Source organism: Schistocerca serialis, chromosome 2 (assembly GCF_023864345.2).
Source record: "Schistocerca serialis cubense isolate TAMUIC-IGC-003099 chromosome 2, iqSchSeri2.2, whole genome shotgun sequence".
Taxonomy (NCBI): Eukaryota; Metazoa; Arthropoda; class Insecta; order Orthoptera; family Acrididae; genus Schistocerca; species Schistocerca serialis.
This window is the reverse complement of record NC_064639.1, coordinates 491,133,047-491,159,719: the sequence shown is the minus strand read 5'-3', so window position 1 is coordinate 491,159,719 and position 26,673 is coordinate 491,133,047. Positions and strand designations below refer to the sequence as shown.

At 44.6% G+C, this 26,673-nt stretch overlaps 1 protein-coding gene across 1 annotated transcript in view; it reads left to right on the top strand.

The window, feature by feature from the left end:
• Positions 1 to 983: 983 nt before the first annotated feature.
• Positions 984 to 26,673, top strand: part of LOC126456119 (uncharacterized) — a 58,945-nt gene continuing 33,255 nt past the window's right edge. Inside the window, exon 1 of the mRNA XM_050091872.1 lies at positions 984 to 1,047. The gene's annotated coding sequence lies outside the window, so the exon portion shown is untranslated. The remainder of the gene's footprint in view (positions 1,048 to 26,673) is intronic.

Here is a 26,673-nt window from a genome sequence, read left to right as displayed (position 1 = left end):
AGAAATCTGCGGTTGCTGAACATTGCCTTGACACGGGACACGGTATAAATTATGAAGAAACCAAGATCCTCTCGCATGCTTCCACATACTGGGACTCCATCATCAAAGAGGCGGTCGAAATACGTATAAGCAGTGACCTAATAAACAGAGACACGGGGTTTCACCTGAGCAAAGCCTGGGAACCAGCCTTGGCGGCACTAAGGAATCGTCAGCCACAGATTAGCAACCGCACCGAGTCAACGCAGATGGGAAGCCTTAGCGTAGATGCTTAAATCGCGCGCCAACACCTCGCGCGCGCGAACGGGGTCCGTCGCTCCCGGCCGCATTTTCCCGCGCCGCGGCGCGCTTCCGCAGACCGCGACCCGTTTCTCCAGCAGAGGACTCTGGTATTCGACGCTGTCCACGATTGGTCTTCGATGACGTTATGCCCCGCTGGCGCCTGCGCTGTTCTAGAAAGCCAGCATATAAATTGGCGCGTTTCTCAGCAACGCGACAGTAGCACCTGAAGATGGCGGGCAGTTGTCTCGCTGAAATATTGTGCGGTTTCTACAATATTATCCGGCATAAGTCCCGGGAAACCTATCAAGCAGTTCGGGTCTGTTTGTCACCTGAAGGTCTAAATATGTTATCGCCACGAGTCGTTTCTCTGTTTAACTGCTCAAGGTAGTTTTCCGATAATGCACTTCAAAAAATGTCACTGGATTCTTTGTCCCTGCCACCTTGTGTTGTCTTGAGCAGAGGCGCAGTTTACTGTTCACACTTCGAGCGAGTTGAACGGCCGGGATATCCCCGCTCAGCTCCGGCGGGCGAGCGAGGGGGTGGGTCGGGGGAGGGATGAGGGGGAGGGGGAGGGGAGACCGCCAGTGGGTCAGCGAGGCAGTGGTGCCGGCCTTGGCGCGGGCGTTGCTATCAGCTGGGCAGGTACCGCTTGGTGGGGGGGGGGGGGGGGGGGGGGGATGCGGCGTGGCAACTTATAGCCGTTTCTCCTCACTCGCTGCGCAGGTGCGGCCAGAGCGGAGGAAGCGGCGCGCTGGCGGCTCCACACGGGTGAGTTCCGCTGGCGCTCAGCTCGCGCTCACACACTACAGTCATGGAGGAAAGGATTCATACACCGTTGCTCATGTAGAGTAACTAACTACATATCACCACCAGAGATGTTGTTTGCTAAACTAACGATAACCGGGTTTTGCTTCCTAATCTGTAACCTACAGGGTGAACATTAATTAAACTGAAAAACTGCAGGGACGGACTCTAGACTGGAATTGGAAGAGAAAATGCCGTGTGTACATGTATCCGGAAACTGACGGTGTGCGTGAAAGGACGATAATTCGTCCGCGAACACAATGCAGAGCTTCATCGCATCCACATCACAACAGATATTCAAAGCGTCCTTCATGGGATGCAATGCACGCGGTTGACGTGCAGAATACATGTAAACCTATATGCGAGTGCAGGCTTTCTCGGCGAATTTCATATATGAAGTCTTCACGGGTTGTCAGCCGAGTAGCATCGTCATCTCGTAGCAACGTTACGATGGAATGCGTCTCCATCATCTTCAGGCGAAGTGACTCCGCCTGAAGATGATGGAGAAGCATTCCATCGAAACGTTACTACGATACGACGATGCTACTCGGTTGACAACCTGTGAAGACTTCATATATAACATGTAAACCTACTTTGGCTTACACTGTGTTGGTGGGCAACTTGCCTGGAGCTTGTACTGAGCTTTGTCTCAGTATCCTGTAGACTCTGGTGTTCAAATCTGATGTACTCACAGTCCGCCACCTCCTTGTACGTTAATCTATCTGAAAGGACACGTGATCACAGAGTACACACGATCACCCAAATGACCAAGAAGGAAAGGCTTGAAATGTCGTGTGATGTAGCTGGTATCCGTGAGAGTACTCGTTTTGGTATAACAGTGCTGCCTCTCGATTGATTTCATCTGTTGGCCGTACACAAACAACATCTCGGCTTCTGTCCGACTTGAACACAGGACCATTCTGCTGCGTACTGTACCGTGCGTCAGTCACACAGCCTGCAACACACAAAGAGCATACGGCACGTGGCCGAGGAACTCTCATTCGTCAGCGCCATCTACAGTGGCAACGATGCATTTCCGGATACATGTATACCAGACGTTTTCTCTTTCATTTCCAGGCAGAAATCTGTCACTGAGCTTTGTCGGTTTTATTAATGTTTACCCTGTATAAAAGGATTAAATAATTATCCTTCTGCATAAAGTAAATAAAAATTCTGTACCAGATGGCTTCACATAGAGCGGAGAAAACTATTCATACATTCTAGCTTTTTCTTCATGCTGCACATCGAAATTTTTATTTTTATTTATGCACCCAGACGCGTTTCGCCTTTTTTTACAAAGCATCTTCAGTGGTGTCAGGTAACGTCTAATTCACAGCACATAAGCGAACTGCCTTTTTTCATCTGGGTAACTGGTGGACACCTTACAGTTCACTTTCAGTTCACTGTTTACGTTACACATCACTGAACAGTGGTGTGTAACGTAAAAAGTGAACTGAAAGTGAACTTTAAGATGTCCATCTGGTTGCCAGATGAGAAAAAGCAGTTCGCTTAGATGCAGTGAATTAGACGTTACCTGACACCCACTGAAGATGCCGTGTAAAAAAGGTGAAACGCGTCTGGGTGCATAAATAAAAATAAAAATTTCGATGTGCAGCATGCAAAAAAGGCATTTTCTTTGAAACAACTGCAATTTATATACAGCTGCTGCGAAAATGGCCACTACAAGAAACGTATTATTCAAAGAAAATTATAAGTATATAAATTTAATGGCAGTATTAATACTTTGTAACCATTCATCTTCTTTGTATCACTTCTGTTAACCTCGCTGGCGTGGAATGCACCAGTTTTTTAGCAGTCTCTGAGATAATCTTTCGCCGTTCTCGTTGTAGACCTTGTTACAGAGCAGTCGGTTGTTTTATCACAATTTTTTCACTCGTAAACCAAAGATGTTAAATTGGATTTAGGTCTGCGCTCTGTGGTGGAAACTTCAGAACATGGGCAATATGGTACAACAATGACAAACAAGCAACTTCCGCAGAAAGTAGTAATCTGTACCTAAGCCCAAGCTATCGCCACTTTTTCGAAGATTTTTCTTTAGGAAATTTAAATACTGACATCTATTCACCTTACCTTCAATGAAAACAAGTTGTCCAGCACCACATACGTTCCCATACAATAACTCCTCCACAACTGTGCTTTACTATGGGTTCAACATGTTTGGGAACCAGCTCAGCATTTGGACGTCCTCACATCAAAATTCTCCCATCATGTACAAATATGTTAAATTCACTTTCATCTGTGAACAGTATCTTCTCTCAGAAACTTGCATTCTTACTTACATGTCCTCGAGCAAATTCTGTTTCTCCTTCTTGTTGCCGTATGGTTTCCTTCTAGGTATCTTAGCTCCGTAACCTCCACTACTTAAATCGTTGGTGAGATTTCCTTCCCAAACTGATAATTAACATGTGCAGACAATACAGAAGCTGTCTTTTTTCTACCATCCTCCTTAACATATTGCATCCTCTTTGCACTACCTTCTGTGATTGAGCTCTTCTCTCGCTGTTAATAAGAGAATTTATTTCTCTAAATCGAGTTATTATGTACTGCACAGTTGCCCGACATCTTCCAATAATATTAACTGTATCTGAAAATAATTTTTCCTTTTCATATTGGCCTTTCATTTGGCCTTTCGTGTTGACCTTTCCTCTACAGTTGTTTCCTACGCTTTGCGGCACATTTTACTCTTGCACGGCATTCACCGCGCATCAGAACCAACATGCACGAGGTGCAGCTTGCCTCTGAGGCGTTTCTTGCTGTAACCAGTTCGTTGGTCATTTCTACGTTTACATTTCTAGTTGTGTGTGAATACTTTTTCCCCACTGTATTAAGCCAGGTAGTTCACAATTTTTAAATACGTTTTGCAAATGGCTTTAGTTAAGCTTTCTATATTTTTATATTAGGAAGGAAACCCAGTACTATTATTTTACCAAAGAACTTCTCTGATTACGATCTTAAGTTCTAATAAATAAAGGATTCTATATGAACAACAAATTTTTTCATGACTGTATTTTCATAAGGGGATCCCAAAAAGTGATGTAGTACACTGATTTCCTAGTATCACTTCTGGTTTGTCAAGTAAACCTCCCAGTATCGATTCTGGAAACGCGGTCCTGTACGCGAGTCAGGATAACAAGGTGTTTGACGAGCTAGTTGTTTATAAAAGAACTGCCATAGCATCAACCCAAAATGAACCAGCTTGTCCGTGCCTTCCGTTTCGTTAGCAGTTGCCAAATAGCTCTGCGCACGACAATTATGGTTTCTAACGTTAATGTTGCCATTGCTTTTCATCATATGCTTTCTTTATGCTAATTATTTTTCATAATTCACAAAAGAATATCCGTAGCTAATAACGAAAATGAGCAGCAAAATGATGAGGTTATTACGTCCCAGCAAGCCGAACTCAGTACTGAAGAGTAACGAAAAACATTCGAAAGAGCTCATTAGTAAACTGAATAGCTGTTGCTGCCGCAGCCGTATTGGGTTTGCGTGTAAAAGTCAAATAAACGATAAATGTATTTGACAAACTCACTCTTATCTAGTCACGGATTTGCCAAGCAAGTCCGTACACGTACAAGCAATGTTTGTCACTGTAACTTCGCTTTAGAAGCAGACGCTGTCCGTGTTCGTGAGTATTTTGACAGTAATGAGAATACTCACAAAAGCAGACAAAGCCAAAGCAGTCCTGACATTGACTTTGGAACTATGTTTGAAGAAGAAGAAGAAAACAAGACACTGGTCCAGGGAATAGTTTAAAATGAGAGAACCTGACGATTATATCAATTATGTGCGGATGGACATTGAAACTTGTAGTAACTTCACCCTCACGTTGAAAAAGAAAACACAAGTAATGTAAGCGAAAATTTAGTCTCTTCTTCTTGATCCTGTAATGACAGACATTCATTAAAATATCACAGCGTGGAAACTTATAGCCCACATCGTCCGTCTAAGAACCTGAGATTTCCTTTATTACATTGAACGCCCGCTTGTATGTTATGCATAAAATATAGCTTTTGTTCATAACCTCTTCCTACGTAATATATGCCTCTACCATTTTGGTAACTGACATACTATTTCGTTTTTATCCTTGATCGTGGTTTCCATAGTTGCGAAAACTCACGATACACTGAAATAGCTTACAATAAAACAATTTTCACTAAACATACGCGGCAAAATGAAATGATCGTATGGAACTGCTGGCCCGGAGTGCCCTTACGGCGAGATCGGTCGCCGGTTGCAAGTCTTATTTCGCGTGACGTCAAGTTGAGCGATTTGCGTGTCGGTGATAATGATGCTGACAACACAACACCCAGTCCACTGGCGAGGAAATCTCAGACGCCGCCAGGAATCTAACCCGCGCCACTGTATCGTAGGCGAACCCGTTACCACTAAGATAAACAGCCGGACAACATATGCAGCGTATCATTGACACAAACGATGTCCACCATCTTATCAAACTCTGTCAATTAAAATTTCTCACAAACTCCTCAAGCACAATCTATGCTGGACAAATACGTCAAACAGCACTGTACATGGTCAACTATTTGGCAAGCACAGTTAAGTTTGAGAAAATGTTTGATCGTTTACGGGGGCCTTAACAGCTAACTGACAACGACGACCCTATCCGTTATAACAGTCAATCACTTTGTTATTCTGATCCAGATGTAGCTGCCGGACTTCCTCTTCCAGAAACGGTTGCTTTCGCTCCCACCCAAACGCAATCTGTTTTTGAAATGTGCTTGGATTATCAGGTTTCGTCTTGCTTCTAAAAATGTTCGGCTAGTTGGGACGCAGTGACTCTTCGTGCAGTGAAGAACAAGTTGAATTATTACAGCAAACATAAAGCTGTCTACCAATAATATCTAATTGAAGAGGAACCGAAATTGTCCTTACTAACTCAGGAATCGGAGCGACCCAATTTCCAGACGCCGTTGCGCAAAATACCTGACGATCGGAAAACTGATGTTTGATCCATCCAGAAAAACCACTTTAATCCTTAACCTGTAAACACAACAATCAAAAAGATTTTCAAAATTGTGGTTTCCTCTTCTGCTGGTTGCGATACACGCAAACGCAGCGACAGAGAAATACTAGTACCAGTACCGTGTTCTTTTACAGATCACCTATCTGTCACTTCGTGGATAGAGTAAAAATGAACAGCTTGAAGACCGGTGACTATGTAGTAAAAACTTTCTAAGGCCAAGATAGGATAAATAATTCTTTATTTACAACCGGTTTCGACAGACTTCGCTGTATTTTCAGGTCTTTAAAAAATTTTAATATAAATGTGTTCATTTTGAATTGGAACCTCAAGCCAATCGTAAAATGTAGCACATTATGCAAATGTTACCTTTAAATTAAACATTTAAAATCAAAAAGCGCCTTGTCCCCGTAACCATGTCCATATATGTAGCGCTCATTGATGATTGTTGCGTCGTAAAAATCGCAGCACACAATAAAATGTATAGTAGCACATCTGTTTATATTAACTGGATATGCTCTAATCATTGTAAGGTACATGAGTTGTATCGTATACGCCGTCTAAGGTGGATCGTTAATGATTAGAGCTACTATGCATTTTATTGTGTGCTATGATTTTTGCGACGTAACAATCATCTGTGAGCGCTACATACACTGAAGCACCCAAGAAACTGGTAAAGATATGCGTATTCAAATGCAGAGATATGTAAACAGGCAGAATACGGCGCTGCAGTCGCCAAAGCCTATATGAGACAGCAAGTGTCTAGCGCAGTTGTTAGATCAGTTACTGCTGCTACAATATCAGGTTATCAACATTTCTAAGTCCACATCTACATTTACGTGATTACTCTGCTATTCACAATAAAGTGCCTGGCAGCGGGTTCAATGAACCTCGTTCAAGCTGTCTCTTTACCCTTCCACTATCGAACGGCGCGCGGGTAAAACGAGCACTTAAATTTTTTAGTGGGAGCCTTGATTTCTCTTATTTTATCGTGATGATCATTTCTCCCTATTTGGGTGGGTGCCAACAGAATGTTTTCGCAAACGGAGGAGAAAACTGGTGATTGAAATTTCATGAGAAGATCCTGTCGCAACGAAAAACGCCTTTGTCTTCAATGATTGCCACTCCAATTCGCGTATCATGTCTGTGGCACTATCTCCCCTACTTCGCGATAATGCAAACCTAGCTGCCCTTCTTTGTACTCTTTCGATATCATCCGTCAGTCCCATCTGATGCGGATCCCACATCGCAGAGGAATACTTCAGAATCGGGCGGACAAGTGTGGTGTGAGCAATCTCTTCAGTACACCTGTTGTACATTTGAAGTGTTCTGCCAGTGAATCGCAGTCTTTGGTTGGCTCTACCCACAACATTATCTATGTGATGTTTCCAATTTAGATTATTTGTAATTGCAATCCCTAAGTATTTAATTGAATTTATAGGCTTCAGATTTGTGTGACTTATCACGTAATCGAAATTTGGCGGATTTCTTTTAGTACTCATGTGAATAACTTCACACTTTTCCTTATTCAGGGTCAATTGCCACTTTTCGCACCATAGATATATCTTATCTAAATCATTAGTTTTGGTCATCTGATGACTTTACAAGACGGTACATGACAGCAGCCGGCCGCGGTGGTCTAGCGGTTCTGGCGCTGCAGTCCGGAACCGCGGGACTGCTACGGTCGCAGGTTCGAATCCTGCCTCGGGCATGGGTGTGTGTGATGTCCTTAGGTTAGTTAGGTTTAAGTAGTTCTAAGTTCTAGGGGACTTATGACCTAAGATGTTGAGTCCCATAGTGCTCAGAGCCATTTTTGAACATGACAGCAACATCCGCAAACAGTCTAAGACGACTACTGAGATCGTATCCTACGTCGTTAATATAGATCAGGAACAATAGAAGGCCTATAACACTTCCTTGCGGAACACCGGATATTATTTCTGTTTTACTCGATGACTTTCCGTCTGTTACTACGAACTGTGACCTTTATGACAGGAAATCACGAATCCAGTAGCACAAATGAGGCGATATTCCATAGGCACGCAGTTTGGTTAGAAGACGCTTGTGAGGAACGGTGTCGAAAGCCTTCCGGAAATCTAGAAATATGGAATCAATTTGACACCCCCTGTCGATCCTGTCGATAGCATTCATTACTTCATGAGTACGCGCTCTACTTCAAACTTCTGCAAAACTTTGCCGGTCTTGGGGATTTTGCGTTCTTTTAAAATTGGCATGCTTTTTTCGCTGCTTCCGCAACAGCGATCTGACCCGTTTTGTGTGCCATAGGGGATCAGTACCATCCCTTAGTAATTTATGTGGTATATATCTCTCAATTGCTGTCGATACTATCTCTTTCAAATCATTCCACAACTGTTGAACGCTTACGTGATCAGATGGGAAGGAGTGCAGACTGTCTCTTAAAAAGGCGTTGAGAGCATTTTTATCAGATTTTTTAAACAGATAGATTTAAGTGAGTTTGAACGTGGCGCTATAGTCGGCGCTCGAGCAATGGGACGCAGCATTTCCGAGGTAGCTATGACGTGGGGATTCGCCTGTAGGACCATTTCACGAGTGTACTCTGAATATCAGGAATCCGGTAAAACATCAAATCTCCGACATCTCCGGAAGAAGATCATGCAGCAACGGGGCCAACGACGACTGAAGAGAATCGTTCATCGCGACAGAAGTGTAACCCTTCCGCAAATTGCTGCAGATTTCAGTGCTGGGCCATCAACAAGTGTCAGTGTGCGAACCATTCAACGAAACATCATAGATATGTGCTTTCGAAGCCGCAAGCACACTCGTGTACCCTTGATGATCGCAAGACACAAATATTTACGCCTTCCTTGGGCCCGTCAACACCGACTTGGACAAATCATAACTAGAAACATGTTGCCTGGTCGGACGAGTCTCGTTTAAAGTTGTATCAAGCGAATGGACGTGTTCGGGTATGGAGACAACCTCATGAATCAATGGACCATGCACGTCAGCAGGCGACTGTTCAACCTGATGTAGGCTCTGTAACGGTGTGGAGCGCGTGCAGTTGGAATGACAAGTGACCCCTAATACGTCGAGATACGACTCTGGCAGATGACATGTACGTAAGCACCCTGTCTGATCATCTACATCCATTCATTCCATTGTGCATTCCGACGGACTTGGGAAATTCCAATAGGACAATGCGACACCCCACACATCCAGAATGCCTACAGAGTGGCTCCAGGAACACGCTTCTGAATTTAAACACTTCCGCTGGCCAACAAACTACCCAGACATGAACATTACTGAGCGTATCTGGGACGCCTTGCAATGTCCTGTTCAGAAGAGATCTCCACCCTCTCGCACTCTTACGGATTTATGAACAGCTCTGCGGGATTCATCATGTCATTTCCCTCCAGCACTACTTCAGACATTAATCGAGTCCATGCCATGTCATGCTGCGGCACTTCTGCTTGCTCGCGTGGGCACGACACGATATTAGCAAGGACACGATATTAGCAAGGTGCACCAGTTTCGTTGGCTCCTCAGTATGTATGGACATGACCATGTGTACAAGATGCTTTTTGATTTTAAATGTTTTATTTATGAATAACCTTTGTATAACGTGTTTCATTTCATCCACTAACATGAATCTGGCCGTGAGTTTCCAACTCGAAATGAACACGTTTCATAGCAACAGTTTTTAAATACCTGAAGATGACAGCAAAATGTCGAAACCGGTTGTGTGAATAAAGAAATATTTATACGATCATGGCTTTTGAAAGTTTCTACTAATGCTGAGAAAGTTTCTTTCTCAGCATCAGAAAATTCTGTCACCTGGTGAGTGTTATTAAACTTCTCGTTAGCGCAGACTCGACACGGCGTCTCCGAAAGACACTGTGCACTCTCGTTATACCAACCGGTAGTGGTCAAAAACATGGAGACACCAAAAACACAACTAATTACCATGTCTAATACGGTGTAGGAAAACGGTTGAAGTTCAAAACAGCTTCCATTTACCTGGCAATGGATAAATACCGGTCCTGCACGCTTCCCAAGTGGATCCTATACCCTGAGGGTATTTTCGTTCTGTCATTGCAACTACTTAAAATAGCATTTTTTTTTCACCAGACACGACTTGTCTTTATTGAGGTAGAGCATCATCAGCCGTCTGTAATTAAATATATTTACAATTTGATTTGTTTTAAGATCGAAAAACAGTTCGTTATTAATATGTTGCTTTTAACTTACAGTGATTTTCGCTTGGTTTCTCACCTACATCGAAAAATGCCCACTGCTTCTTTGTCGTGTTTTCTGTGTTAGACACTGATACTTGTAGTCTAATTTTTGGTTGCTGTGCAGAACTAGGCGTTTCTTACGTTTTACACAGCACACTTTCTCGTGTAGCACTGTTTTCTGTTTATTTTTATGCTTCTAAGTATGTACTGAGATTTGTGTTTCGTAGTTTTGCCAACGTAACACTGCCACTGGTTTGTCTTTGACGTATACTCTTTTTTTCTTTATTTGTTAATTGTATGTGTGTAAGTTTATTTAACTATGTTGCTGCGAATCTATATACTGTGTAAAAGTAGTGATGTGCGAGAAAGGATGCTGTGTAAAACGTAAGAAATGCCTACTTCTGCATATCAACTGAAAATTAGACTACATGTATCAGTGTCTAACGAAGAAAAACACCAAAGATGTGCTATCAGACGGTATTTCCCTATGTAGGAGAGAAAACAAGCGGAAATCACTGTAAGTAAAAACAAACATATTTTTAAAGAACTGTTTGTCGATCTTCAAAACAAATCAGACTGTAAATATCATTAATTACAGACCACTGATGATCCTTTACCTCAGTAAAGCGAAACCTTACTGCTGAGAAAAGCACGCTATTTCTTGTAGTTGCAACGACAGAACGAAAATACCCTCAGGAATTTCAAAGCAACTACGGACAATATGGCCACACGAATGAAGAATCCTACATCATTCATCCTGCAAAATAGTGACCAGTTCAGATAACGATGGTGAAAGTGGATAGCGATCACGCATCTTCTCTCCAAAGTAGACCACAAAGGCTGAATAATACTGAGAGCTGGTGACTGGAAAGCCACAATTCATTGTGATGCTCAGAAAATTGCTCCTCAACAACGTGAGCTGTGTGGACAGAGGCCCTGTCAGCTAGGAACACAGCATCCCCACTGGGAATCTAACATGGTACCATTGGAGGGATCTGATCTGCCAAAATGGTCTAATAATCTTAGGCAGCAATGGGATCTCGCGGAATAAGGATCGTGTCCATGGAATACCACGATATGGCCTCCCGAATCATCTCCGAACCTTCGCCATGCTTCACTTGGGACGTAAACTCGGCCAGAAGTTGGAAACAGTGTGAAACAAGTCTCATCCCACCAAACGTCATTTTTCCATTACTCCATAATCCGAGTATTATGGCTTCGACACATCGGTTTCCTGTTACGCGCATTTGCAATCGCTGATTGATGTCGTTTTACTGCTGATAGAGTTCGCGAGTGCGACATTCAGTTATGCCGTGGTTTTTGCAGGTGTCGTCCTCTTATTTTTCATCACAATCCTCTTCAATAGCAGTCTGTCACCACCATCCACGACACATTTTTCTCCCCGTTGTTAGCGTTCCCGCTTCCCATGCCCGGGTTCCCGGGTTCGATTCCCGGCGGGGTTAGGTATTTTCTCTGCCTCGTGATGACTGGGTGTTGTGTGATGTCCTTAGGTTAGTTAGGTTTAAGTAGTTCTAAGTTCTAGGGGACTGATGACGATAGATGTTAAGTCCCATAGTGCTCAGAGCCATTTGAACCATTTTTTAACTCCCCGTTGTTACGAAGAGGATGACGAAAAATGGTTCAAATGGCTCTGAGCACTATGGGACTTAACATCTGTGATCATCAGTCCCCTAGAACTTAGAACTACTTTCACCTAGCTAACCTAAGGACATCACACACATCCATGCCCGAGGCAGGATTCGAACATGCGACTGTAGCGGTTACGCGGTTTCAGACTGAAGCGCCTAGAACCGCACGGCCACACCGGCTGGCGAAGAGGATGACATTTTTCCTCTTTGCCTGTATGCAGTACAAATCTTCGATACTGTGCCTCATGAAACACCAAACACGTCGATATCCTCGGTTACGGAATCAACCACCACAGGAGCACCAACAATGTTCTCACGTTCAACTTCACTTAGCTCCGACATAATGCACTCACTGCTTCCACCTTAGACTGAAATATATCGGAGAAAGCCCAAGGAAATATAAATAACCCACCAACAAAGTATCCTTCAACACCTCTTTTCAAGCAGTTCCTAAGTGCCATTCACCAGCGTGGGACGGTTGCGAAATTCCGTCGACACAAGAGAGAGAGAGTGACACAGATGAGGGGCTGGCGGGGGCGTGACGGGGAGGAGGGGGAGGGGAGGAGAGAAAGTGACGCGTTTTGTCACTTGTTTGCTTATGTGACGCGTGAGCGTCACCGAAATACTCCGGTGACTCCAATAGGATATGCTTCGATCCAGACGTTCAGAGGCTTACTCCGACAATTTCGTGGGCACGTATTCTAGTAAGAGTCAAAAATATGTCAATTCTTCCCACTTACACATCGCATAGTAAGCACGTAAATAAATTTCGGGAAAACGACAACTAGTCAGAATCCCATGGTCCCATGGATCTGATCACAGAGCACGATATTTCTTAACTCAGTTGGGATACTGACAACTCTCTCTGTCTCTCCCTCTCGCCCCCCCCCCCCCCCCTCTCACTCTCTCTCTCTCTCTCTCTCTCTCTCAGTGTGTGTGTGTGTGTGTGTGTGTGTGTCTGTTTTACGAAAGGTGGAAGAAGTTTTTGTTATAAAATCCTCACTAAAAATTATTATCCATTAACGCCGCTTCACACACTTAGCTGACAGCCGGCCGCAGTGGCCGTGCGGTTCTAGGCGCTATAGTCCGGAACCGCGGGACTGCTACGGTCGCAGGTTCGAATCCTGCCTCGGGCATGGATGTGTGTGATGTCCTTAGGTTAGTTAGGTTTAAGTAGTTCTAAGTTCTAGGGGACTGATGACCTAAGATGTTAAATCCCATACTACTCAGAGCCATTTGAACATAGCTGACGCGACAGTGCCCGACCCGCTACACCGCCATTTGTTTGGAGACATTGTTCTATGAATTTATAGGGAACTCACTTCACGGCTGCGGCACGATCAGAGTATTGTGTTGTCGTCTAGTAGTCTGTCATCACAAACATGAATGGCGAAAATTTATTGAGTTAGTTCACAACTATCCCGTATCGTATGATCTCTCCAATCCCAGATAGATGGACATAGAGCTGAAGAACTCACACTGGAATGAAAAAGGAGCAGAAATAAAAACTATTTATCAGTACAGACGTGTATTTTTCTGATTTTACAACAATGAATAGAACCAGGTAGGTAAAATATTATTGTTTGAGAGTGTTCCTTTCCATATTCCCCCACATCAATGGCGTTTGAGTATCTACAAGAGCCAATAAAGTTGATAACGTCTGTTTGTAATTAAATCATTCTGACCCACTGCTCGAAGGAGCCTGAATAGTAATGTGTTTGCCATCCAAATTCCCTATATAGTTGCGAAAATTCCACACTGCGTAAATATCCTTAGAGACGTTCTTCCACACTTGTTCTTGCCAAGCTGGCATCGTTTCGTCCAATACATTGTCTGTAGTTATCTTGCAGGTTTCTCGTACGATCTTGTGAACCATACTGTGCCCCCTGCGATAACTAAATGAAATCGTATTCAGCGCATCTCCAGTGGCTAAATATCTGGAAAAAAGGTAAACAGCAGGGAGAAGATAAAGATTTCGCAAGTGGTCTTAGCGATAATGAATCAGTATCGCGATAAACAGAAGAAAACACTCAAGACTGTATAACAAAAGCCAATAATGATGAATGTTCATTTCATATATTCAATTAGTAACTACCTGTAAAAGTGTATGCCGGCTGGAGTGGCCGAGCGGTTCTAGGCGCTACAGTCTGGAACCGCGCGACTCTACGGTCGCAGGTTCGAATGCTGCCTTTGGCATGGATGTGTGTGATGTCGTTAGGTTAGTTAGATTTAAGTAGTTCTAAGTTCTAGGGGACTGATGACCTCAGAAGTTAAGTCCCATAGTGCTCAAAGCCATTTGAACCATTTTGTAAAAGTGTATGTTAATTATGTTACACATTTGCTAGCCTGAAGTAGACCGTGAGCCATTCTCCTGATGTGATGGTTTTTCCAGTATGTTTCTTTTTTTTTTTCAGATGAACTTCTGAATTGTTCAGTAGTAATTTGCATTAATTTTCTGACATTCTAAAATACTTATAAAACTTTTCTCGGTCGTCCATCAGTTCACTGAGCGGAGTGGCATATTCTCTTTCTGTTGCTTTATTTTTCCACAACTGATGGATCAACTTCCGTTTTTTCACTTGCTTTTCCTTTTCTTCATGCAAAAGCGAACGGCTTGAGATCGTCGTCAGCGAACAAAGCGACCATGGCCGCTCTAGTGCACTGATACATGCCGGAAGAAACACTGAACAATGTGAATAGGTGTCACTGTGGCACCATGGCCGGTGTAATCACAGGCCGGTCCCGTCACTGTCTCTTCACTGATGTTTGTGCAGCGACCTTGATGCGTTTCTAGAATTACTGCTTCCTTATTACATTAAAAATGCACTTTGGATACTCCCTGCAACAAGTACATCAACCTCGACACACTGAAATACTAACATCTCTCAGATAACTCGGCAGAATTAGGAAACGTTGAACACAGCTGAAGTGTCTGATAGCGGAGCAACCATTAACGCTGCTTGCATCACGTACCTTGCATTCTTGCCCAGCTGCTGCAGTTACCGATTAGTGAGGTGAATGACCGGGACTTTAAAGTGGTTTGGAGGAGACAGGTGCAGATACGACGCCGCCAGTGGGTCAGCAAGCCGAGAGCTTGCGACCTTGGGGCGGCCGCTGACCTGGTCGCTATCAGCCGGTACTCTACTTGCTGCCTGCATCGTGGAGTGGGGGGTCGCGACACGCCCCTCACTCCAGATCGCAGCTTAAAAAGGCGCAACTCTGTCGTTCCAGGAAACAGTAGTCGCTGTTTCCTGGATGTTCCCTAATAGCTGAGTCTCCGCACTGTATCTGCAAGCTGCACTCCTAATCTACAATTTCTGGAAAAGGTAACAATGATAACTCCTAACTGAGCAGTATTTTATTAGGCAGTAATGCAGATCTTAGCATTTCGTGGAAATACTCGGTGCAGAATTCTTGTAACTAGTAGCGGGTGACTGCACTCATTATTTTATATGTCCACATCCGCATGTACGAGTATGTCTACGATTATATCTGATACACACTGTGGTGGGGGGGTGGGGGGGGGGGAGGGGGGGATAACCGAAATAACAGTATGTGACTGTGGATCCGTCTTGATGCAAAATACTTATGTTTTGCCGGCCGTTGTGGCCGAGCAGTTCTAGGCGCTTCAGTCCGGAATCACACTGCTGCTAAGGTCGCAGGTTCGAATCCTGCCTCGGGCATGGATGTGTGTGGTGTCCTTAGGTTAGTTAGGTTTAAGTAGTTCTAAGTCTAGGAGACTGATGACCTAAGATGTTAAGTCCCATAGTGCTCAGAACCATTTGAACCATTTTGAACTTATGTTTTATATTTGTTTATTCCCAAACTACACTACTGACCATTAAAATTGCTAAACAACGAAGCTGACAGGAAGAAGATGTTGTGAGATGCAAATGATTAGCTTTTCAGAGCATTCACACAAGGTTGGCGACGGTGGCGACACCTGCAACGTGCTGACACGAAAAAAGTTTCCATCCGATTTCTCATGCACAAACAGCAGTTGACCGGCGTTGCCTGGTGAAACGTTGTTGTGATGCCTCGTGTAAGGAGAAGAAATGAGTACCATCACGTTTCCGACTTTCATAAAGGTCGGATTGTAGCCTATCGCGATTGCGGTTTCTCGTATCGCGACATTGCTGCTCGCGTTGGTCGGGATCCAATGACTGTTAGCAGAATATGGAATCGGTGGGTTCAGGAGGGTAATACGGAACGCCGTGCTGGATCCCAACGGCCTCGTATCACTATCACTCGAGATGACAGGCATCTTATTCGCATGGCTGTAACGGATCGTGCAGCCACGTCTCGATCCCTGAGTCAACACATGGGGACGTTTGCAAGAGAACAACCATCTGCACGAACAGTTGGACGACGTTTGCAGCAGCATGGACTATCAGCTCGGAGACCATGGCTACGGTTACCCTTGACGTTGCATCACAGACAGGAGCGCCTGCAATGGTGTACTCAACGACGAACCTGCGTGCGCGAATGGCAAAACGGCATTTTTTTTTTCGGATGAATCCAGGTTCTGTTTACAGCATCATAATGGTCGCATTCGTATTTGGCGACATCGCGGTGAAAGCACATTGGAAGCGTGTATTCGTCATCGCCATACTGTTCGACTGGTGCGCTGGCCAGCACATTCTCCAAATCTCTCACCAACTGAAAGCGTCTGGTCAATGGTGGCCGAGCATCTGGCTCGTCACAAAACGCCAGTCACTACTCTTGATGAAATGTGGTATCGTGTTGAAGCTGCATGGGCAGCTGTACCCGTACACGCCATCCAAGCTCTGACTCAATGCCCAGGCGTTCAAGGCCGTTATTACGGCCAGAGGTGGTTGTTCCGGGTACTGATTTCTCAGGATCTATGCACCTAAATTGCGTGATAATGTAATTCATGTCAGTTCTAGTATAATACATTTGTCCAATGAATACCCGTTTATCATCTGCATTTCTTCTTGGTGTAGCAATTGAAATGGCCAAAAGTGTACTTTCAACGACAGTATTGCCATCATCAGTGGGATCTTTAATTCTAAAACATGCAAAAATAGCGTACTTATAAACACTGAAAAACATTATTACATGTGTTCTGTTTGGTTCCAAATTATTATCGTCTGTAAATCGTATTATAATACCTTATTTACTTTACGTCACAACGTGGTTTTTACGTTCATTGTTACTGTTTCCGGCACATTTTCTGCATTTTTGTTGCTGTTTCTACGGCATACAACATGTCATCTGCAACTGTAAGAATGGCTCCTAGAAAACAAACATGAAAAAGTGAATTTCTGTATGTCAGCCTTATAATATTGGGATTTCTGTAGTGTTTTGGATATAGTTTTGGTGTGTACTAAGTTGTTACGTAGTCTGTCATGTACTCACGTTCATTGGATGCCTTGCAGGTACTTTTAAACACACAAAAGCATAATTTTTGCACCTTTTTCGTAACCTATAACGTTATACGATCTTGCTGTTAGCGTGTGCCGTGAGAATGTGTTGCATATTGCGAGAATGTTTTGAAAGTTGTAGCAGGAGCTCATCACTTCGAATACGGTTAAAAAATAGCTTGTGTATTCCTCCATTAACCAGATCACTGCGCTGTTTTTTCTCCTGACGTTAGTAGCTTTCTTATGGTCTGTAGACAATGTTTGCAGTAACTTACCCGCACTCCTATTTTTTTATTCATTATTAAACCTACTCCTGCATTACCCCTATTTGATTTTGTACTTATAACCCTGTATTCACCTGACCAGAAGTCTTGTTCCTCCTGCCAACGAACTTCACGAATTCCCACTATATCTGACTTCAACCTATCGATTTCCCTTTTTAAATTTTCTAATCTACCTGCCCGATTAAGGGATCTGACATTCCACGCTCCGATCCGTAGAACGCCAGTTTTCCTTCTGCTGATAACGACATCCTCTTGAGTAGTCCCCGCCCGGAGATCCGAATGGGGGACTATTTTACCCAAGAGGACGCCATCATCATTTAACGTACAGTAAAGCTGCATGCCCTCGGGAAAAATTACGGCCGTAGTTTCCCCTTGCTTTCAGCCGTTCGCAGTACCAGTACAGCAAGGCTGTTTTGGTTAGTGTTACAAGGCCAGATCAGTCAATCATCCAGACTGTTGCCCCTGCAACTACTGAAAAGGCTGCTGCCCCTCTTCAGGAACCACACATTTGTCTGGCCTCTTAACAGATACCCCTCCGTTGTGGTTGCACCTACGGTACAGCTATCTGTATTGCTGAGGCGCGCAAGCCTCCCCACCAACGGCAAGGTCCATGGTTCATGGGGAGGATGTAAATCTAGAAACTCCTATAAACCCTGTTTAAGAGTTCAGATATTCTACCGTTACTGTGTATTTACATTATGGAGATACGTTTTCTAAGATTAAAGTAATGGGCAAGGAACAGCAGACCTTTTTTTTAAACAGTGATAGGCGTCACCATAACCACGTCGTCGTTATTGTTACGTTCAGACCGAAGACTGGTGTCACGCGGCTCTCCACAACATTACCGAGCGATGTGGCGCAGCGGTTGGCACACTGGACTCGGATTCGGGAGGACAACGGTTCAGACCTTCAGGCAAATGGCTAGATGGTTCCTTTGAAAAGGCACTGCCAATTTCCTTCCCCAGCGTTCCCCAATCCTATAGGACCGATGACCTTGCTGTTTGGTCCCCTCCCCCAAATCAATCAATCAATCACTCAATCCACAATATTCTGCGCAAGCCTCTCCATCTCCAAATAACTACGGCAACCTAAATAATTTTGAACCAGCTTATTGTATTCACCTCTTAAATAGCGTAAACTGCGTAAAAAAATAAGTACATTCCAGTAGTAAATGTAAAACAACAAACAAAAAATGACAAAGAAAGGAAGTGAAATGAGAATAAGCAAGCGACATAGGAGTAGGCAAGCGTAGTACACGTCTTAGCAGCGACTTTCGGAATGGTAGAACATGCACAGCCACGTGACCTCTGAAGCTGGTAGAGTATGGTGACGTGATATAAATTTCCGGTCTGAAACGTCAGCGCAGCCTGGTCTTTTACTGGTGCGAGACACTCCCCTTATAGAAAACACGCAGTAACGAAACAATTAGAGTGGTGACGGAGGAAAACGTATCACACTGTCAGATGTTTCAAGACACTTGTACGTATACTGTCAAGTGTTTCAGTGTGACCTCGTGAATTATTTCGATACACGCTGTGTCCCAAATCAAAAACCGACACATAAGGACCGATACCTGCACAAACTATCATACCACCATCTGAGCCAGGGAAGAGGCATGATTAATACACTCGTAACGAGAGCAGGACGAATATGTGAGCAGCAGCACCTCAAACGCGAAATGCAACACCTGGAAAGTGTTCTGAGAAGCAATGGGTACTCCACAAATTATATTAGAAGTGTAACAGAGCCCAACATTCGGCAAAGGAGAAAAGGGACCCACTTGCAATTTTGGGAATATACCGTATACCATGCACATGCGGAAAAGTTTATGTCGGAATGACTGGACGATCAATCAACACCAGGATCAAAGAACATAAGCGACATTGCAGGCAGGAGCAGGTGGAGAAATCGGCCGTGGCAGAGCACGCTTTGAGTGAGACCGACCACGTAATAAAATTCGCCGACACGGAAGTTCTTGCTGTAGAGAAACACTATCACACCCGCTTGTTCAGAGAAGCTGTAGAAATAAAAAACACGTGAACAGCTTCAACAAGAAAGAGGAAAGCCTTAAGGTAAACGGATCCTGGCTTCCCGTACTGCAGCGAACGTCAGTCGCAGGTAGCAAGAGGAGAACCGCACCGGAAATGACCGCGGAGAAGCCCTCGGACGTTGGCGCGCCAGGTACATACAGTCTGCGGCCGCGAGCTCGGCTCCAGTTCACCACCGGCAATATATACGGCAAACAATTATCCTTCGACGTTTGTTTCAAAGATCATACGTACAACAGCAACAAATCGACGGCGAGACTTCGCCTTAGTAAAGAAAAACGTAGTGTTATTAACGAGAATGAAAATTCAAAAATTCTGCGCAGAATTGGTAAAGGAAAACGCTTGCGTATCCTTGAGGAACTACAAATTTATTTTGTTGGACGGAGAGCTGGATAAATTGTTAATGAGTACGCAAGGAATGAAGTGGTTCAAATGCCTCTAAGCACTATGGAACTTAACTTCTGAGGTCGTCAGTCCCCTAGAACTTAGAACTACTTAAACCTAACTAACCTAACGACATCATACACATCCATGCCCGAGGCAGGATTCGTACCTGCGACCGTAGCGGTCGCGCGGTTCCAGATTGTAGCGCCTAGAACCGCTCGGCCACCCCGGCCGGCGCAAGGAATGAATATTTTAATATATTTAACGGCGTTTTGTAAACATACATCTTTCCAGCTCCCGTCTGGAGCTGCTTACAGGTGCGAGTAGACGACGGGTCGAGTTGAGGCCCAAATGAAAGGAAGACTTAGACTTTCTCTAGTGACGTAACAGCCTGAATGCTACCCACATGCACAAGTGCCAGTAGTTCATGGTGAAATTTCCAGTATCAGATTCCAGAACGATGTATAAACCGTCATATATGGTGCATTTCATGTAGACTGCATTGCCCTGAAAACAAGTTTAGCACGGGCAATAAAAACTATATACATTCTGCAGTAGTATTTACATATAACTCACCTTCCAAGTGTCCGCCCTCGTGGTCTCGCGGTAGCGTTCTCGCTTCCCGCGCACGGGGTCCCGGGTTCGATTCCCGGCGGGGTCGGGATTTTTCCTGCCTCGAGATGACTGGGGGTTGTTGTGTTGTGTTCATCATCATCATTCATCCCCATTACGGTCGGAGGAAGGCAACGGCAAACCACCTCCATTAGGACCTTGCCTAGTAAGGCGGTGCGGGTCTCCCGCATCGTTCCCCTACGCTCTGTAAAGAAGCATGGGACTTCATTTCCATTTCCACCTTCCAAGTGCAGCCTTGAAACCTTATCTTAAGTGAAAAATGCAGCTTTTATATTAGGTGGTACAAACATAATACACAGGTATCTACATTTAGTCTGAAAACATGACTGATCTCCGTTTACTCTTGTTTACATAGAGATTGATCTTTAATTTTAGAATAATCGTCCATGAAAATATTTACCAAAATGCGACATCACTTTGAACTCATTTCTTTCACATCTTTGTTATAAGTAAATATCTTAGAAGTCAACTGTCATTTCGAGAAGCTGTTTAAATAATCCTCTATATTTGGGCTGCTCAAGAATGAACCTTCAGTCATCAGATGTAAGTAATGCAACTGGTATCCTCTAAGGACAATTTGAATATTAAATCAGAGGCTGCGTTAAGGCACATCTCCACATAGTGAGTAAATATGAGGTAATGTCACTGTCTATCTCACGTGCAGTGAATTAGTCACCACTGGCAACAAGCCCTCTACACCTATCGCAACCATTAACGAATTTCAATGAAGAAATCGATCTGTAAACTTCTATGTGTAGCAGCTTATACTGAGGTAACAAAAGCCATGGGACACCTCCTGGTATCGAGATGATCTCCTCTTGCCCCCCGTAGTTCAGCAGCTCGACTTGACATGGACTCAACAAGTAGTCGGAAGTCTCGTGCAGAAATACTGGGTCATGCTATGCCTATAGCCGTCAAAAATTGCGAAAGTGTTGCCGGTGCAAGATTTTGTGCACAAACTGGCCTCTCGATTATGTCCCATAAATGTTCGATGAGTTTCATGTCGGGCAATCTGGGCGGCCAGATCATTCAGTCAAATTATCCAGAGTGTTCTTCAAACCAATTGCGATCAATTGTGACCCGGTGATATGGCGCATTGTCATCCATAAAAATTACATCGTTGTTTGGGAACTTGAAGTCCACAAATGCCTGCAAATGGTCTCAAAGTAGGCGAACATAACCACTTCCAGTCAATGACAGGTGCAGTTGGGGTGCAGGACCCAGTCCATTCGATGGAGACACAGCTCACACTATTATGGAGCCACCACCATCTTGGACAGTGCTTGTTGACAACTTAGTTCCACGGCTTCGCTGGACCTGTGCCACACTCGAACCCTTCTATCACCTCGTACCATCGGGACTCATCTGATAAGGCCACGGTTTTCCAGTCGTCTAAGGTCCAACCGATATGGTCACGAGCCCAGGAGAGGTGCTGTAGGTTATATCGTATTGTTAGCGAAGGCACTCGCTTCGGTCGTTTATTGCCGTAGCCCATTAACTCCAGATTTCGCCGCACTGTCCTAATGGATGCGGTCGTCGCACGGCCCAACTTGTTTCTGTAGTATTTCACGCCGTGTTGCTTGTCTGTTAACATTGGCAAGTCAACGCAAACACCACTGCTCGTCGGACACTGCTTTGTCCATGGTGAGAGGCAATGCCTTGCATTTGGTGTTCTCAGCACGTTATTGATGCTATGGATTTCGGAAAACTGGGTTTCTAGTGATCGAACGAGGCCGGAGCGCACCGCCCGGCCGACCTATGGCGTGAAAGTGGAATCGTCGGTTTAACGCAGACACACGCAACAGGGACTGTTGACAACATAGGCCGCACGGCGAAATACCAAGACCAGAGAGGAAAACGAATCCGGATACCAAGACATAGCAACTATCAGCGACCACAGCAACGATGAATGGATAAACCATCACGAGCGCTGTCGGTACTGGACCGCGTTCTGAGCCTTTTTTTTTTCCTTTATCGAGATTCGATTCCCCCCGAAGGGGGCGGGCTGGCAGCAGCTTAGTACGCCGCTCGACAGCCTACAGAATTTGTTTTAAACAAAAATGAATATAATAAATAATAAAAGCAGGCGATAAAATCGGTGATTTAAATGGTACAATCGCGGGAAATTTTGGAACTTAAAACATAAAACATAGGGTTGACGATGCAAATAAAAAACGCAGGAAGCAGACAGGTAAAATAATAGACAGACAATTAAAAAACTCGGCGACAGTCTGGTTTCTGTTCGTAAGAGATATAAAAATCACACGCAGCGACAGCACGATTTCTGTTCGCAACACTTTGGAAAGACGGCGAACACTGCACAATCACTTCAACACTGCACTAAAAAGTTGGCACAAATATGATACACCACAGCCGAGGGCAGATGGGGGGAAACTGGACAGATGATGGGAAAGAAAAGTGGGAAGGAGAGGAAAAATGAATAGGGGGGAGGGGGGAAAGGAGCCGACAGAGGACGAGGACTCATAAGGGGGGTGGGGGGGGGGGCTGGGCATAGGCGAGAGGAAGAGGTGAAAGGCAGAGGAGGTGAATGCAAAAGGACTCGAGGGAAGGGGGAGAAGGGATGCAGAGAGAGGGTGGGTGGGGAAAAAACAGGATGCAAGGGGGGGAAGAGGGAGCCCGGGCAAAGGACAGAGGAAAGGAGGGGAAGGTGAGGATCAGAGTTGATAGGAGGGATAATTGGAAGGAGAGAGGGCATCATCTGGGAGGGGAAGTTGATGGAAGCCACCTTGGGAAAGGAGGTGAAGGGTGTGAGATGGAGGGTAGGGGGGGGGGGGAGGGACACAACAGTGAAGGCAGAGGGTGGGATTGGAGAAGAGCAACCAGGGGATGAAGTGGATCAAAGTGGCGGGAGGTGTAGAGTATGCGGACATGTTCGAGGAATAGGAGCAGATGGGGAAAAGGAATCAGGTCATAGAGGACCCGCATGGGGTATGGTATACGGAAGGCGAGGCAGAGTGCATGGTGCTCGAGGTTCTGGAGGGACTTACAGAATTTGGGGGGGGGTGGGGTGGATATCTAGGTGGGACTGGCATAACAGAGGATGGGACGGATAAAGAATTTGTAGGTGTGGAGGATGGTAGACGAGTTCAACCCTCATGTCCGGCCAGGGAGGAGTTTGAGGAGTCGGAGGCGGTTGTGGGCTTTGGATTGGATAGAGCGGAGATGAGGGATCCAGGTGAGGTAACTGTCAATGGTGAGGCCAAGGTAGGTGAGGGTAGGGGGAGGCGGACAGCGCGGGTGCAGATGGTAAGGTACGTTCTGGGCCCCTGCGCTGCCGGCTTTATAGGACCGCCGTGAGCACCGACCGCCGCCGCGTTGGATGTGGCCCGTGAATAGCGCCGTGCCGACGGTAGCAGCGCTCCCAAGTTATAAGGGCGCCGCCCAGCGGCTGTCGTCGACGTCCATGCCTTCTGGCCTTCCGGCTCTCAAAGGTGTCGAGCCAGGATACTAGAGACTTTCCTAACGATTTCCGAAATGGAATGTCGCATGCATCTAGCTCCGACTACCATTCCGCGTTCAGAGTCTATCAATTCCTATCGCTTGGAACGGAAACCTTTTAATATAAATTACCTGACTGCCAATGATAGCTCTGCCAAACCACTGCCCATTTATACCTTGCATACATTATACCAGCGCATGTGCATGTGTGCATATCGCTACCCCATGCCTTTAATCACGACAGTGTATTTAAGACATTCTGAGATTTTGCTATTCACTTACATGTTCATGAACGTCCTCAAAATGCCTAACATGGAGTCGTTTCTCAGGACTTCCTACAGAGACAACACTGATCTCATTTTTAAAGCAAAGATCAATTTTTGTTTCTTGTCAGAATGTAAGATTCACGAAGCTAACACATGGCAACAGGGACCACATACAAGGTGCGACAATAAAGTAAGGAGACTGATGTGAAAGAAATGTTGCTTACCGTTTTAGTCAAGTTTAGTTTTGTCTCCTCCAAAGTAGTTCCCTTCTGATTGCACAAACATTTTGCAGCGCTTCTGCCATTGATGGTAACAGTTCTGGAACTCATCTTCTGTAATATCCTCCAAGACCCTCATCACAGCTTTTTGGACATCTTGTGTTGTTTGAAAATGGTGTCCCTTGACCGCCATTTTGACCCTTGCAGATAGAAAAAAGTCGCACGGAGCGATATCTGGTGAATAAAGTGGCTGTGGTAGTACTTCAGTTTGTTTTGAGGTTAAAAATTGCTGTACTAACATAGCAGTATGGGATGGCGCATTATCATGATGCAGAACCCAAATCTTTCTCATACAAAGATCTTAAGTTATTATTAGACGAACCATTCCTCGATTGATGTTCAGTTCTTCTGCAATCATTTCACGGATAATCTTCGGTCGTGCGGTAGCGTTCTCGCTTCCCACGCCCGGGTTCCCGGGTTCGATTCCCGGCGGGGTCAGGGATTTTCTCTGCCTCGTGATGGCTGGGTGTTGTGTGCTGTCCTTAAGTTGGTTAGGTTTAAGTAGTTCTAAGTTCTGTGGGACTGATGACCGTAGCAGTTAAGTCCCATAGTGCTCAGAGCCATTTGAACCATTTTTGATAATCTTTGATCAGATCGTACGAGTTCACGCACCCTGTCCAAGATGACATCTGTCCGTGAGGTTGATGGTCGTCCACTGCGGTCTTCATCTTCAGTATCCGTTCTGCTTTCACTAAACGAAAAACTTGAGCTCGCGACATAACCTCCTGTCCAAAAGCCTTCTGACGCTTACTGTAAGTTGTCGTCGAGTTTTCACCCAATTTAACGCAAAAAGAAATGGCATACCGTTGCGCAGTATTATGCGGTTCATTTCCGTGACGAGAGGCACAAACACGTGTTAACTTATTACAGCACAACTCACGGTTGAGCAGTTTCATCGATGTGCCGCTTGCAGTAGAAGCAGCTTATAGACCAAGGTCAAAAATATTGTGCCTACACAAGCCTGTAGGGTTGCCACATTTTGCAAAGAAAATCAGTCTCATTACGTTATTGTCGCACTTCGTATAAGTCTAAGGTGAGCAAACCTAATCTGTAGACGGTCTGAGAGAAACTTACGCAATAACAGTTGCCGATTTATGTGGATATAACCAGTCTTTTTTTTCTAATTTTAATACAACTTATTTTTTGTATCACTTACGTTCAAACCACTGCAGGGTCACCATCAGATGGAGGTGTTACAGGAACATTATCTGGACTATGTGCTGCTAGAAGTTACGGTCTTGGTGACTGCAGTGCCTCGTGATATCTATGACATAAAGAATAACGAGGGCAGCGGTAATGGTCTGCTGTTTGACCGAAACCGGCAGTCCCAATCATAATTTTTGAAAAAAGATTCTCAGGTAAAGTGACTGATGCAGCAGTTCTCTTGGAACTGAGTCTGAGAATCTGCTCTTGCTCCTTATCCTAAGAAACCTTGGAGCGGTTCCTCGGAGCTCTTGTTAGAGCGTCCACCCACGGCCCTTGCTGTTTCTTTACATAAACTCTCCACAGCTGTACCCGCCTCCGTAGCCTACGCCGCCAACGCACACTCGCGTAACGTCGCTGGATTCAGAGTTGGCCCAGGCTCGAAAATCGGTAAAGTGGAACACATGTGTCGCACGAATCTAACTAGATCTACGTTTTCATGTGAACCTAGGATTTTCAGAAATAAATTTTTAACTTTAGAATGATTTTATCAGAGTGGAAATTACGGTAAAATCGTAAGAAATAGGTACCGAAACGCAGTTAACGCAATTATTGTTCTGACAATGAAAAACATGAAATAGCGCAAAGAAGTTTTCAACATAACATTTTAAGATGGCTTTGACGTGTAACACACGAATGTTTTCTACATTCTATGAAGACTTCTGGAATATATCGTCCCATTACTGTACAAAGAAGCAGAATTACTGAGGTATGTATTAATGTTCCAAATTAATATCTATAACCTATGAGAAAATTGAGCTAGTTACTTCATACATTCCTGGAATG